Source organism: Caretta caretta, chromosome 3 (assembly GCF_965140235.1).
Source record: "Caretta caretta isolate rCarCar2 chromosome 3, rCarCar1.hap1, whole genome shotgun sequence".
NCBI lineage: Eukaryota > Metazoa > Chordata > Testudines > Cheloniidae > Caretta > Caretta caretta.
Genome location: NC_134208.1, coordinates 115,784,165 through 115,797,765, shown reverse-complemented (window position 1 = coordinate 115,797,765; position 13,601 = coordinate 115,784,165).

The window sequence follows — 13,601 nt, the reverse complement described above, 5'->3', positions numbered from 1 at the left end:
AGTGGCCGGGCCAGGCGGCGGGACGACTGGCCGGAGATGTGAAGCGGGGCAGGCTGGAGCAGGGGTTCTCGCAACAAATGTTTTGGTGGCCACCGTGACAAATTTCCCTAAAAGACTTAATTAACTTTAGGAAAAACAAATTAATGTGCAGGTATACCTGTCAGATCATTGTAATGTGTTTCCGTAGGGGTCTTAGAATAGCAGCCGTGTTAGTCTGTATTCCCAAAAAGAACAGGAGGACTTGTGGCACCTTAGAGACTAACCAATTTATTTGAGCATGAGCTTTTGGGAGCTACAGCTCACTTCACACTCAGTAATAAAAGTAATGTACTCTAGTCTTTAGGGGCGTAAGCAGAATAGAAACAGAGGGCGCTTTGTATGTTCTTGTCTTTTTTTCTTATTGTTTCTTTTGCTTTGTTTGGGTTTATTTATTTAAGACTTGCTAACTAGTAAGTCTACTGTGAAAAGCGATATTAACAAACATACAAATATTACTTTTCATGGCAGACTTGCTCCGTCCCGGCAAGACCTGGGAAAAATTAAGCCCTGGATGGGAAAGTGTTACAGAAGCAGTGGGGCATTAGGGGAGGCAGCAGGGGCCAAGGGCAATTGGGGAGGGTGAGCTCAAAGCCACAGCCCACCACCTAACAGCCAGGGAATGGAGCCCAAAGCCCTGTGGGTGTAGCCTGCCGCACAGCACCCCAGGGTTGAAGTCCAATCCCACCATCCCTGGGAAGGTGGGGAACAGACCGCGGCTGGCTGCTCCTCCAGCTTTTCTGTCACCCAACCACTGCTTGGCCCCTTCCCCCCATCACCTCTGTGGCCCCAAGAAAAGCCCCCTCGTGGCCACATTTGAGAAACATGGAACTAGACAATCTGATGGTTGCTTTTTTGGCCTCAGGTGCCCTTGATCCGTAAACACGGCTTTCATGGAATATCAGGGTTGGAAGGGATGTCAGGACGTCACCTAGTCCAACCCCCTGCTCAAAGCAGGACCAATCCCCAATTTTTGCCCCAGATCCCTAAATGGCCCTCTCAAGGATTGAACTGACAACTTTGGGTTTAGTAGGCCAATGCTCAAACCACTGAGCTATCCCTCTTGTCTCAGGTCATACAAGACAACTGTGTTGCCAACTCCTCTGTATCGGGAGCTGTGCAATGGTGGTGATTCACAAGGCCCAGCTTTAGGTTCATGGCCTAAAGAAGAGCTCTGTGTAAGTAAGAGAGCTCGTCTCTCTTACCAACAGAAGTTGACCCAATGAAAGATATTACCTCACCCATCTTGTCTCTCATGAAAATCCCAGCTTTCATTTAAATACATGAAAAAGGATGTTTGTAGCTCAGGGAAGAGAAGACAGACATACCCAGATGCAAGCATTAAACCCCACTCTGATCAGTGATTCAAACTGAGCGCTATCAACCACCACCATCTCTGGTTTCTTGACATTATCCAAATGATACACTCCTTTGTTTGGGTGTCTTTTGGGTCCCAAGTGGAAAAAGTGGCTTATAGTATGGTTGTATAGTTCATCTCTGTCTACACTGGAACAGGGAAAATTAGGTTATACTGTGGCAAGAACTGCTTTTTATCATGGTTTTGGCTGGCTACAGAACTGACATCGGAGTGCTATAGAGCCAGCAATAGCAAAGCTCTATTTTTACCAGGGACCCTGACAGCTCCTGAGGTTAGCAAGTTAAAACAATGTGTGTGTAGGAGATGATTCATAATAAAAATAGCAATTTATATTCTTATTGAGAAGCCACTCAAATTATATTTATACTTTAGGCCTATATAATCTGAACATTCAATCAACATGGAAACAGTAAACAGTAGTGTTTTGCTAGCAGTATCTACGTTGACTGGATGTAGACTACAAGTCCTTTTGCTGCACAAGTAAATTAGACCACTGTAATGTGCTTTATGGTTCCACGTCTCTTGTTTAGGGACCAGATCAACTCCCATTTAGATGAAAGAAAAGACAATCATTTACTTTAGCAGGAATTGGATTCAGATTTCAGAGATTTGCCCTGTGGAATTTAACATTTAGCATACTGTGATAAATGCAGACAAGGTTTCCCAATCCTAAGTAAAATTTTGGGTTGTTTAAAGTTAAGTTAGACTTGCAGGACATTTGACACAAAATTAGGGCTGCACAGAAAATTCAGGATAGATGCCAACAGTTAAGGTAAAATTTAAAAAAGATTATGCTCCTCTACAGACATACTTTCTTCCCTATTGGCAAGTGCATTGTGAAATTTATGGTCCCCGTCATTTATCACTTTTATATTGCAGCTGTGACTCCTACAACATGAAAAAAGTTGCCATGCAAGAGTGCCATCCTAGCCTTTTCTTAAAATTAACCCATGAGTTTGGGAGAGCAGTGCTTCAATTATTGTTCAGCTAACAGGGCTCCTCAGTGAAGTCACCACAAGCTAGTGTCCTGTAGTAGGGCACTGTGGAAGTAATGTCAGGATGGAGAAAAGGTCGTTATTCACCTATAGCAGGGGTGGGCAAACTACGTTTTAATCCGGCCCTCGAGTTCCTGCCAGGGAGTAGGGTCTGGGGCTTGCGCCGCTCTGCTCTGTGTGGCTCCTGGAAGCAACGGCATGTCCCCCCTCTGGCTCCTACGCTCAGAGGCAGTCAAGGGGCTCCGCACGCTGCCCCCATCCCAGGCGCCACCCCTGCAGCTCCTATTGGCTGGGAACCATGACCAATGGGAGCTGCAGGGGCAGCACCTGCAGACGGGGTAGGGCACAGAGCTGTCTGGCCGCGCCTCTGCGTAGGAGCCAGATTGGGGACATGCCACTGCTTCCAAGAGCTCCTTGAGGTAAGCACCACCAGGAGCCTGCACCGCTGACCCCTTTCCATGCACCAACGCCCTGCCCCAGCCCTGATCCCCCTCCCACCCTCTGAACCTGTCGGTCCCAGCCCAGAGCACCCTCTTGAACCTCCAACCCCTTATCCCCACCCCTCGCCCCCTGCACTCCACCCTCCAATTTTGTGAGCATTCATGGCCCGGCATATAATTTCCATACCCAGATGTGGCCCTCGGGCCAAAAAGTTTGCCCACCCCTGACCTATAGTAATTCCTGTTCTCCAGCTACATTGCCCCCTATGCAACTGATTCTCCACATTGGAGTCCAGCTGGAAACAGAGTTCCTGAAGGTAAAAAAAAATCGCGGGACTGTTAGTGGGTGTGGGATTGACTATGCTCTCCATCTCAATAACGTTGGAATTGAGGAATCTATTTCATCTTTAAAATGGTTTTTGGTTGTGTATCAAGGAACAGGACTCCTACAGCATGGCTCTGTGCGGTCAATACAGTTGGAAACAAGAGTTACTGTAGGTATCTCTTCTTCTGGATAACATGATGCCAACACTCCTGTAGGTAGGTCCTAAGTAGCATCACTCAACTGCAACCAGGAATACCAAAGCTTTCTCCTCTTTTAACCACAAGCCCTGACAGATCCTGGGCTTAAAAAGTAAAAGAAAAATGAAAGGCCCTTAATAAAACCAACAGTGGTTTTATAGCAAAGTGGTGTCCCTACGGCATGCCCCCTCATGCTGGATGTGGCATTGTTGCAGCTGTGTCAGTTTCCCTCTTGTGTTCTTCAGCCTATTTCAGCTGTAGTCAACCCTGCAGTCAAGACAATTCAAGAGTCTGCCCCTTTCTGGGTCACAGAGTCCCTTAACACATCCAGCATAAATATAAAGACAACTAAGTCTTCAGCCCCAGCAAAGTCCAGTTGGTCACCCCACTCCTTCATAGGTGAGCCTCAGTTAGGATGCAATATCCTCACATAGGTACTCAGGCTCTAGGGTTGCCAGCCCTCCAGGATTGTCCTTGAGTCTCCAGGAATTAATCTTTAATTGAAGATTGTCATGTGATGAAATCTCCAGGAATACGTCCAACAAAAATTGGCAACCCTATCAGGCTCCTCTATCTCACTCCATCCCATGGTCTAGGGCTAGCACAGTTCTCCACCTTCGCAGGGTTTCAGAAAGGCCATTGTTCCCCAGGTTTCAGGCACTCCTCTGGAGCAGACTGCCAGCTTCTCTACCCTTCCAGCCTTCTTAGGGTGTGTCTACATTTCAGATGGGATGTGTGATTCCCGGCTTTCATAGACGTACCCATGCTAGCTATGCTCAAGCTTGTGCCTAAAAATAGCAGGAGTCCACAGACGCACAGCCGGCTCCTCAATCTATCTGCCTGAGTACAATCTCACCTGACGCCCTTGGTATTTATGCCACGGTAAGGAACATAGCGGCGAACACCCTCTGTGACGTGACAAAGAAGCGGATCGGCAGAGCCCCCTGCAACCAAGACATTGCCACCTTCCTGAGCAGCTCCCTGGATGGCGAATTCGGACAGGACAGGAGTGACATCGCTTTACTGTGGTCCCACACTCACAGTGCCACGCGTCGCCTGGGGAAGCACATGGGCTGCCACTGGGAGTGGTGCGAGGAGAGCCAGGAGCTGGGAGTCCTGGTTCCGCAAATCAAGTCCAACGACAACACCATCATCACCCTGAGCGCCAGGGGCATGCTGGAGCAGACCCTGAAGGCAGCCATCCATTCACCGTACGTGGGAACCCTGAAGCGTAAACCGGGCCAGGGTAAAGGTTTTGAGCTGACCAGCAAGTGGGATGCCAGCAACCACTTCCTCGCAGGGGGTGGGTTCACCCGTTTCACCAACTGGCGGTTCATCCACTGTGCCGGGCTCAACTGTTTCCCGCTCAACGGAGCCGTCTGCCACAGGAACCGAGACAAGCATTGCAGGAAGTGTGGCTACTCCAGCAAGACCTTGCCCCATGTCCTGTGCAGCTGCAAGCCCCACTCTAGAGCCTGGCAGCTGCACCACAACACCATCCAGAAGTGCCTGGTAAAAGCCATCGCACTGCACCTGGGGGAGGTCGTCATGAACTGCACCATCCCTGGTACCGATAGCCAGCTTCGACCTGACATGGTCGTCACTGAGAAGGCCCAGAAAAAGATCAACCTCGTCAATGTCACGGTCTCCTTTGAGAACAGGACCCCGGCCTTTCCCAAAGCCCAAGCTCATAAGCTGGAAAAGTACATACCCCTGGCCGACACCCTGAGAGCAAAGAGCTACGAGGTGCAGATGGACGCCCTGATCGTCGGAGAACTGGGCGCCTGGGGCCCCTGCAACAACCATGTGCTGCGGACCTGTGGGATCGGTCAACACTACGCACGGCTCATGCGGCGCCTCATGGTCTCAGACACCATCCGATGGTCCAGGGACATCGACATCGAACACATCACCGACCACCGACAGTACCAGGAGGCGTGAGCTGGAACAACATCATGCATCAACTACAAGAAAGGGCTTGAGAGACTTTTTCCATTGGACCATATGAACTGGAACCATAAACTCACTGAACAAACCCCCAACCTGAAGCAAATACTCACCAGCAACCACACACCACACAACAAAAACACTAACCCAGGAACCTATCCTTGCAACAAAGCCCGTTGCCAATTGTGTCCACATATCTATTCAGGGACACCATCATAGGGCCTTATCACATCAGCCACACCATCAGAAGCTCGTTCACCTGCACATCTACCAATGTGATATATGCCATCATGTGCCAGCAATGCCCCTCTGCCATGTACATTGGCCAAACTGGACAGTCTCTACGTAAAAGAATAAATGGACACAAATCAGACGTCAAGAATTATAACATTCAAAAACCAGTCAGAGAACAATTCAATCTCTCTGGTCACTCGATTACAGACCTAAAAGTCACAGTTCTTCAACAAAAAAACTTCAAAAACAGATACCAACAAGAGACTGCTGAATTGGAATTAATTTGCGAACTGGACACCATTAAATTAGGCTTGAATAAAGACTGGGAGTGGATGTGTCATTACACAAAGTAAAACTATTTCCCCATGTCTATTTTCCGCCCCCTACTGTCCCTCACATGTTCTTGTCAACTGCTGGAAATGGCCCACCTTGATTATCACTACAAAAGGTTTTTTGTGTTTTTTTGTTGTTGTTTTTTTCTGTCCTGCTAGTAATAACTCACCTTACCTGATCACTCTCATTACAGTGTGTATGGTAACACCCATTGTTTCATGTTCTCTGTGTATATAAAATCTCCCCACTGTATTTTCCACTGCATGCATCCAATGAAGTGAGCTGTAGCTCACAAAAGCTTATGCTCAAATTAATTTGTTAGTCTCTAAGGTGCCACAAGTCCTCCTTTTCTTTTGCGGATACAGACTAACACGGCTGCTACTCTGAAACCTGTCGCTGAACATTAAATCTCACTAAATGAGGGTAAATCCATCCTCATCATCATATCCACTCATTATACTCCACACCTGAACATAGCCATTATATGAACAACATACCCTCATGTCTCAATGTCTGTACTTTGACCTGTTAACCTTTTAACCCCAATTGGGGATATTGCAGATTAAGTATTCCTTACGCCATCCAATCCTAAACCAAACTTCGCACCCCTTGATAATCTGTACCTTATTCCCTGATAACCAGAAACTTCTACGCTTAAACTCTGTACCGTTTGCTTTTTATTTTAACATCATTTTAATAAAATTCTTAAATCTGAACTCAGTCCCTCCTTCCCCGACAGCAGTGGAGCGGTACCTCTGGAAACAAAACTCATTTAGTAGGTGTGACACTGATAGCTAGGGGGCCCAGCTCACAACCTCAAAGAACTGTTAAGAGTATCAACTCACTTGTGCAGATGGGAAGCAAAAGAATGCCAAGAGGCATTATAGTGGGGTCAAGCCACATCTGCTGGAATAGTTCAAAGTAATGTTACCACTATTGTCTTCATGTATCTGTAACTTGTTGATTTGCATTGTGTATATATACCCCTATGCTTAATTAGCCCTAGATCAGTGATATATGTTAGCATTAAGATGAGAATTTGCTTGATATGTGAACTTCCTGAAAACCAAATGAATGTTAACTGTATTGCTTTAAATTATCTATTTCTATTGTAATGAGTAGTTGGCAATTGTATTATATCATTGTAACCAAATTACTTGTGTATGTATAGGAAATAGAATGTTAATTTCAAAGCAAGTAGTCCTTGATGTGGTGACCCAAGGCCAAAGACTCAGTATGCTAACTTCAAAGCAACAATGCAAGCCCTGTCTGCATTGGCTACCCATCAGAGCCTATGCTGGGATGAAGGTGCCTGTCAGCTTGCCTTCCCGTGAACAAGATCTATAAAATACTGGAGCCTTTGAGCAATTTTTATCTGATTCATCTCAGTGCTATCAGCAGGTGTTCCAGATAACAGACAGAGGTTCCCCAAAGCCATTTTTAGGAACCCGTGGGGAACTTATGAAGAGACTCTAAGAGACTGGCAGACTACTACACCTCTGTTATCATTCGGACAATAAACCCTGATCCAACTGTAATGTATTTGATCTGCTTTAGCCTCTTGATAACTCTCATTTCTTTTCTTAGCTAATAAATCTTTAGTTTTAGTTTACTAAAGGAATTAGATACAGCATTGTTTTTGGTAAGGTCCTGAGTGACTTGGGGTAAATGATCGATCCTTCAGAGTTGGAAGAACCTAATGTATGTGATTTTGGTTTTAATAACCTTTTATATCGCAAAGTCCAGTTTATCTGGATGGTAAAGAGAAGCTAGAGAGCATAAGTGGATTGTTTGTGATTCCATGGGAAAACTAATATAGTGATCCAGGAGTACACTATCGTTACACGCTTGGTGAAATCTAATGATAGAATATACCACCAGTCTGGGGTGTCTGCTCTGGTTTCTAACAGTCTGATCTGCATTTGGCACACTCTGCTGTGAGCCATTCCAGGCACCGTGACAATAGGATTACACTAATTTTTGAACTCTATTACAAAAGATCAAAATATGAAATATTATCCAAAGGAAAATAGACTTTGGAGGGTGAAGATGGGGGAAAAGATAAAACTAGTTACAGGATATCAGAAATTAAAAATATTAAAAACCAAAATCTCATGCATGGGGATGTGAAGATAGCTGCATCTGTCTTCAAAACCTGTTTATATTTGTACTTTCTAAAATAAGAGACTACATAAATGATCATAGACATATCAGAGTTTCTCCAACAATTCCAGTGAGACTGTATGGTTCAGTGGACAGAGCCCTGGCCTGGGAGTCAGAAGACTTGAGTTCTAGCCTGGCTCAGTGTGACAGTCTGTGCCACTATGTTCACTACTTTTACAAGACTATGATAAATTTTGTGCAAAGAGTGCCCTGTGAGATATCATTTGAAAACTCATAATCTGCTGAACATTATTGTCCTGGTAAAATATGTGTTATCAACATAATAGGTAAAGTTATAAGATTCTACTGTATCACATTGTTGTTACATGATTCAAGTTTAAGAAAAGATGGCCCAAACTAATTTATCAGAAACAAAGGACAGACCAACACCCAGCCTGGTGTTAAAAGACTATCATCCATTTAAGCAGCCACTCTCCAGCAGGGGAAGGCATAAATAAGAAATTTACATTTCATCACAGGGACAGTTCAAACCTTACATTCACAAGAAACTACTTGTCACCTGCACTCCAGCTGGGGGTAATCCTCAAATTGGGGAGAGGGGTATAAGAATGAGAATGAGTGGCCTCCAAATCACCTCTCTCTCTCCTTCACCCCCCCCCCGTCTCTACTCATGGCAGCTACAATTCTCAAAAGACAAAGAAAGCACCATTGAACTGTGGTAGGGGTGGTCCAGGCGGGAAGGCTTTTCAGCCAGTACAGACAGCTGTAAGCATATGGTGAAACAAAATCTTTTTGCTTTTCAGTTAACTTATCTTGTTAAATTACATATTAGCTTGTGCTTTTTTCCTTTTTATTTGCTTTGTAATCAAGTCTGACTTTTATGCATCATTACTTGTAATCACTTAAAAATCTAGCTTTCTGTAGTTAATAAACTTATCTTATTGTTTTATCTTAACCAATGTGTTTGAATTAAAGTATGTGGGAAACTCCATTTTGGATAACAAGGCCTGTGCATATTATTTTCCTTTGATGAAATGATGGACTTTCTATGAGCTTGTACTGTTCAGGAGGGTACTGAGCAATACAAAATGGACATCTCTGGGGGGACAAAGCTGGGACTAGGAATTTGTGGTTGTCACCATTTATGTAATTTATGATTGACTGGTCAGAACATTCATGTAATTTAGCTGGGAGTGATTTTACATGCTAGGGACTGTGCATGAGCTGGCCAGGAGTGGCTGTTCTGACAGCAAAGCAGTGAAAAGGCACCCCAGGCTAGAAAGTTAAAGGGACACAGCTGTTCAACCGTCCAGATTGTACTGTGGGGCATGTTACACTCAGTCATTCATTTATTATTCAGGTCACTTTACTTTCTGTGCCCCAACTTCCTCTTCTGTAAAACAGACAGTTATACTGATTCACCTGTGTGAAGTGCTAGAAGATCTGCAGGTTATGAGTGCTAAGAATTATTACTATAGAGGAGTGTGAGAACAGCCATCAGAAAATTTGAGTCCCCAAAGTAATACAAGTTTTGAAAGTAAAAACACTTACAGCTTAAAGGGACTAAAAACATAAAGCTCAGTTGGATCAGCATTCTTTGATGCTGCTGGAAAAATAGAGGAAGAATGTGTATGTTAGTACTCAAAAATTCATTGGTTCAAAAAGCATCAAGAAAGCTTATTCTACCATAACTGGAATTTCTGCTGGTGTTTATTTTTGTACTCTGTGTTGGAATAAAATTCTTTTTGGGATCACTCACTCTGTAACATTAAAGGACTAATGTATGTTGTTTGTGAGTTTAAGCATATTTCATTTGACAGTGATAAAATAGTCTAGCTAACGCCATTATCAGTAGAGAAAGCATATATACCAAACCTGTCTTCACTTATAAAAGTATACTAAAAACACTGAACTGGTACAGAATCTAAATTGAAGATGTAAATATACACAAAATTGATACTAGAGCTGGTGTTTTATTCCTTGCAAAAAAATTGAAGGAAAATTAAAACTTTGTCAAATTTTCCATGATTTTTTTTATGTTTTAGGGGAAAACATCATAGTTTCAATGGTCATATATTAGGTTGTCAACAACTGGAAAAAATGTTTGGTTTACAGATAGTCATTGAATACTCACAAAACTTAAAAGAAAATGGAAATTCTCCCATGACAATGTCCATGCAGTTATAAAGGCATTTTTTTGGCAAAGTGTATCTGACCAACTCTAGCTGATAGATTTTCTCTTCCCTTTCCCCTACTACAGCAATTTTCTTTCTTAGATAAAGGAACAAAACCAAATTCAGTATGATTAGGCACCAGGTGTGTTAGTCCTATCTGGCTAAGCCAAAATAAGGAAAACAAATATGTATTTAATCAAAATATTTCACGTATATGTTTATTATTTATCTCCCACAAAAACCTCTTTTCAAACTTGTGCAGTTGTTTCAGAAGTCTGTACCATCTAGAGGCAAAGCAAACTGATATCTGTGACCTCAAACAAATTTAGAACAAATGAAAGAGTTCAGAGAAACATGTTTTAAAAGAAAGTTCCTTTCCTTATTTAGCTGTTTTAAAAAATAACCCATGGATTTAAAAAGAGGAGCAATGGATGAAGGATATTAGGGAACTCACTGGAGAAGAATCCAACTTCTATCTCAAGCTACACGAGGAAAAAGTTAGGTTTAACTGAGATCATCTGAGACAATTAGACTTCTAGGTCATTTTCACCAGAAATTGACTTTCAGCTCATAAAAGTCGATTGGTAAGCCTTTCTCAAATCAAGAACACTTTGCTGAAGTCTAAAATAAACCTATAATCCCTTTTCTGAAATTTAGAAAGCTTTCCATTTGGACAAGGTCCCAGCTCCCATTGGATGAACAATTAGTTTGGCTTTTGTTTTTATTATTTTTTTTAATTATTACATAATGGTGGGGGGCATGTGGGATTTGCATGACCTCTTTTAGACATCATTTTGACTTCTTTGAAAAGCATGCCAACTTCCTTCTAAAGGGGAACTATAATTCTTACTAATAAAAAGAGAGAGTCCAAAACCTTTGTTCCTCCAATGTACTACTTTTGCTTCTTTAAGTTGATTGCCAGAAGTTTTGACAGGATGTTACAAACAGATTAGAAAAGTTTTTGCTGACTACTAAAAATTCAGACAGTGTGGATTTATTACAAATTGGAGTTCTACCAGCAACGTATACGGAGACTTGTTTATGGAAATCTTATTTACTTTTTCCAGAAACACAATAAAAATATATTCATCTCATTAGATTTTATCTTTCAGATTATCACATTTTTGGCCTCAACTATAACATGCCATTATTTACAGGCTGACTCTCTGGCAATAAATTGAGTTTGGTCACACTTCCCTTGAACAGAAGGGGCCACAGCAAATTCACCAGAGGACCAGGTTTGCTTTTCAGTATGGTCACTAAGCTGCTAGCTGAGGCCTGCTCTACACCTAAAACTTAGATCAACTTGTTAAGGGTATGTCTATACTATGAAATTAGGTCGATTTTATAGAAGTCGATTTTTAGAAATCGATTTTATACAGTCGATTGCGTATGTCCCCACTAAGCGCATTAAGTTGGGGGAGTGTGTCCTCACTACTGTGGCTAGCATCTGTGCACTGTGGGTCGCTATCCCACAGTTCCCGCAGTCTCCGCTGCCCATTGGAATTCTGGTTAAGCGCCCAATGCCTGATGGGGCAAAAACATTGTCACGGGTGGTTTTGGGTACATGTCGTCAGTTGCCCCTCCCTCCATAAAAGCAACGGCAGACAATCATTTCGTGCCTTTTTTCCTGGGTTACCCATGCAGACGCCATACCACGGCAAGCTTGGAGCCCACTCAGCTCACCGTCACTGCTGCTGTTGTGAGCATTGTAAACACCTCGTGCATTATCCTGGATTATAGGCAGAACCGGGACGCCAGCACGAGGAGGATTTTGATGAGGACATGGACACAGATGTTCCTGAAAGCACAGGCTGTGGCAATTGGGACATCATGGTGGCAGTGGGGCTGGTTGATACAGTGCAACGCCGATCCTGGGCCAGGCAAACAAGCACAGACTGGTGGGACCGCATAGTGTTGTAGGTATGGGATGATTCACAGGGGCTGTGAAACTTTTGCATGCATAAGGCCACTTTCCTGGAACTCTGTGAGTTGCTTTCTCTCGCCCTGAAGCGCAGGAATACCAAGATGATAGCTGCCCTGACAGTTGAGAAGCGAGTGGAGATAGCCCTGTGGAAGCTTGCAACACCTGACTGCTACCCGTCAGTCAGGAATCAATTTGGAGTGGGCAAATCTACTGTGGGGGTTGCTGTGATCCAAATATCCAATGCAATCATTGACGTTCTGTTATCCAGGGTAGTGACTCTGGGAAATGTGCAGGTCATAGTGGAGGGCTTTGCTGCAATGGGGTTCCCTAACTGTGGTGGGGCGATAGACGGAACGCATATCCCCATCTTAGCACCGGACCACCTTGCCAACCAGTACATAAACCGTAAGGGGTACTTCTCAGTGGTGCTGCAAGCACTGGTATATCACAAGGGACGTTTCACCAACATCAGTGTGCGATAGCCGGGAAAGGTGCATGACGCTCGCATATTTGGGAACTCCAGGCTGTTCGAGCAGCTGCAAGAAGGGACTTATTCCCAGGCCAGAAGATTACCGTTGGGGATGTTGAAATGCCAGTAGTTATCCTTGGGGACCCAGCCTACCCCTTGCTCCCATGGCTCATGAAGCCATACACAGGCAGCCTGGACAGTAGTAAGGAGCAGTTCAACTATAGGCTGAGCAAGTGCAGAATGGTGGTAGAATGTGTCTTTGGACGTTTAAAAGCTTGCTGGCACTGTTTGCCGACTAAGTCAGACCTCAGCGCAATCAACATTCCCATTGTTATTGCTGCTTGCTGTGTGCTCCATAATATCTGTGAGAGTAAGGGGGAAGACATTTATGGTGGGGTAGGAAGTTGAGGCAAATCGCCTGGCATCCAATTTTGAGTAGCCAGACACCAGGGCGATTGGAAGAGCACAGCTAGGTGTGCTGCGCATCAGAGAGGCTTTGAAAACCAGTTTCATGACTGGCCAGGCTACAGTGTGACAGTTGTGTGTGTCTTTCTCCTTGATACAAACCCACCCCCTTTGTTGATTTTAATTCCCTGTAAGCCAGCCACCCTCTCCCCTTTGAAATAAAGTAACTATTGTTTTGAAACCATGCATTCTTTCTTTATTAATTAAAAAAAAATGAGATAACGGACAAGGTAGCCCAGGTGGGGTGGGGAAGGAGGGTAGGACAAGGCCACATTGTTTATTGTAGTCACACTAACAATTAAACTGTTTGAATGACAGCTTTCTGTTGCTTGGGCCATCCTCTGGAGTGGAGTGGCTGGGTACCCGGAGCCTCCCCCCACGTGTTCTTGGGCATCTGGGTGAGGCGGTTATGGAACTTGGGGAGGAGGGCATGTGGTTATACAGTGGATGCAGTGGGGGTCTGTGCTCTTGTTGGCTTTCCTGCAGCTCCAACAGGGGCTTCATCATCTCCGTTTGCTCCCACAACAGACACTTCATCATGTCTGTTTGCTCCCCCA